We start from the raw sequence: 2,997 nt of genomic DNA, 5'->3' as shown, positions 1-2,997 counted from the left end.
CATCTTGTTATGTTCCACTGTTCCTACATGTTTTGTTATAGATTCAATGAATTGTATGAGCTCAAATTCTGAATTGGGAGATGTTCTGGATAACTTTAAGTAGATTTTTTCATACCTTTGGTTCCCCTGTTTTGAATTTTGATACCCGTTGCAGTACAATGCATGATTAGTTTCTTAATTTTCATGATTGCGGTTTTAGGTGACTAATAGTTTTGTTGATTCCAATGGTTTTGTTCTCATTGGTCATAAATATAAAACCTTACATTTCAAAGCCTCTTGCCTCCGAGGGAGCCATGAACAAATGTTCTAAGGTTCTCAGTAACATACTACAATCGTGAAGCATTCTGAACAACCAGTAGAATACTAGAATTTCCCTCAGAAGTAAGAACAACTGAAAAAGTAAATGTACATAGTCACTTGAGTTCTATAAATCATGCATTCTAAAGATTTTCTAAGCTTCAAAGTCTTCAAAACTGTCGTGCCATATCTTGTAATTGTTATGTATTTTTCTCTTTTATCTACCTATAAAGTGAAACTTATTATTGGTCTCAAAAAATAATGATTTTATCTAAGGTGTCAACTAATTCTGTGAAACAGGGATTTTAAGTGTTGTTTTGAATAGTTAAGGGCTGAATCTGTAAACTAGCACTGCAACACAAGGATAAAGGTACTCAAAAGTCAAAACGTTTTCTTATTAATCTTATTAAGCAACTAATTCCTCTAAATAAAATTATTAATCTTATTAATCTTTATAGGCTTATTAGATTATAATTATAATAAGGAAATCGATACCAGGTTATCTTATTTATGACTCATTCACACTAATAGGTGAATTTATTATGTTCTCTTGATGTTTGTGTTCTCTGTTCTTTGTTCTTTATTTATGACTCATTCCAACATATTTTTTATGAAGGTAGTTGTCTCTCTGGCAAATTTCTATTTTCAGCTTGTGATTGTGAGACTTCTCATGTTAAGTGATTAGAATTACATAATTTATAAGATTAAAGATTTATCAGGTCCAAATTTTGCTGCACTCAGTTAGGTGTTAGTCTTTCCACAAGTGTGTAAGTCTGTAACCCAATATGAGTGTAACCACATTAGTAAATAGTATATAGTGCCAAAGGAAAGCAAATTGTAGTTTTTCTTGACTACGATGGAACTCTCTCTCCAATTGTTGCAGATCCAGATAAGGCTTTCATGACTAGAAAGGTTTTCCTTTTGTTCCCATTTTTCTCTTGTACTCATATCCATTGAATAAAGCCTATGTTTGTGATTAATCCGAGACTTTGTTTTCTCAAATTAGATGAGAGCAACACTAAAGGGTATAGCAAGACATTTTCCCACAGCAATCGTGACCGGAAGGTGCAGAGACAAGATACATTTTCTTCAAAGAAAAATAAGTACAAAAAGTGACATGGAAGTGATTAAATGATTCTTTATTTTTCTTCTCTAGAGAGATTTAATTGGAGTTCATTCTAATTTTTTTTCCCAGGTATATAACTTTGTAAAATTGGCAGAACTTGGCATGGACATCACTGGTCCAACAAAAAGTCCAAAAGCAAGTGAGAGAGAGTTTCTGAAACTAATCAGTGTGTTGAAGATTCTATCTTTTGTTTCTTTTTGGTTTTGCCATTTGTTGCTTTCTTTCAAGGTAATAATAATAATAAAGCAGTGCTGTTCCAATCCACGAGTCAATTCCTGCCAATGATCGATGAGGTTCATTTTCTCTTTTTTCTTTTATCTAAATGCAAACCTCTAATTCATTTCCTCCCAAATTGGCCTGTGGCAGCACATCAAATATTAACAGCGTCGTACGTTATCAAAAAATAATTTTTCAGGTGTACAAGATCTTGTTAGAAAAAACGAAGACTGTCCCAGGGGCCCTAAGGTTGAGAACAATAAGTTTTGTTTGTCCTTGCACTTTCGTTGTGTTGACGAAAAGGTACCAGTCAACTTACCATGTAATTGCTGAATCAATAGAATTACCAAACCCACACACACGCCAAAAAACTTAAATTGTTCGGTAACCATTTTTTTTAAAAAAAAAAATTTACTCTGTTTTTTCCTTAGAGTTGGGCAGCGTTGGGGGAGAAAGTTAGATTGGTGCTCAATGAGTATCCACAACTCAGGCTAACCCAAGGGAGAAAAGTGCTAGAGATCCGTCCAACCATCAAATGGGACAAGGGCAAGGCTCTTGAATTTTTGTTAGAATCATTAGGTGAGTAGATAACTATATATATTAATTCATGCAAAAATAGCCTTACTTTGATATCTCACCTACCTATGCTACATATATAAGTCATATATTTGTTCTGATTCACTATAATAATACTATTTGCATATTTCTAGGGTACAAGAATTTGAATGATATATTTCCAATCTATATTGGTGATGATTGAACTGATGAGGATGCTTTTAGGGTAACAAATGCTGCCACGCCTAGCTTGCTAGTTAGTTAGTTAAAAGTATATATATTGCTATTCTATATATTTCATTTTCACCTGCATATGTTTATCAATTAACTTGTTAACATTATGGATATAATATAATTAACAGGTTTTGCGCAGTAGGGGTCAAGGAATTGGGATTCTTGTTTCTAGACTTGCAAAAGAAACAAATGCTTCCTATTCCTTGCAATGCATGTCAAATTCCTTTCTCTAATGAATATTTTTCTGTTTTATATTTAATTATAAAATATTACTTTACTTTTTATTTTATTTTATTTTGTATTTTTAAATTTTTTTATAGGAAGCAGAGACAACTAAAAACAATAAAATTTATTTTTAGTGTTTTCCATAAAATAATGTCTTTTATAGGAAGCAGAGACAACTAATGTAAAAAATCATAGTAATGTCAAGAAAAAATTATAGTTTGTGGTTGGGCTTCAAAAACTACTTTGGGTAACAGCTAAGAGCATGTTTGGAACAGCATCAAAAACTCCAAATATGTTCTCTAGATGTGTGTTTCCAAACACGTATTAAGTATAACTTTCCCTTT

The 2,997-nt window shown here is 32.2% G+C and overlaps 1 pseudogene; it reads left to right on the top strand.

Moving 5' to 3' along the window:
• Positions 1-224: 224 nt before the first annotated feature.
• On the top strand, positions 225-2,661 carry LOC114416268 (annotated as a pseudogene).
• Positions 2,662-2,997: the final 336 nt, after the last annotated feature.

This window comes from Glycine soja, chromosome 6 (genome assembly GCF_004193775.1).
Source record: "Glycine soja cultivar W05 chromosome 6, ASM419377v2, whole genome shotgun sequence".
NCBI classification, from domain to species: Eukaryota; Viridiplantae; Streptophyta; class Magnoliopsida; order Fabales; family Fabaceae; genus Glycine; species Glycine soja.
The sequence above is the reverse complement of the archived record's forward strand: the minus strand, read 5'-3'. Positions and strand labels throughout refer to the sequence as shown.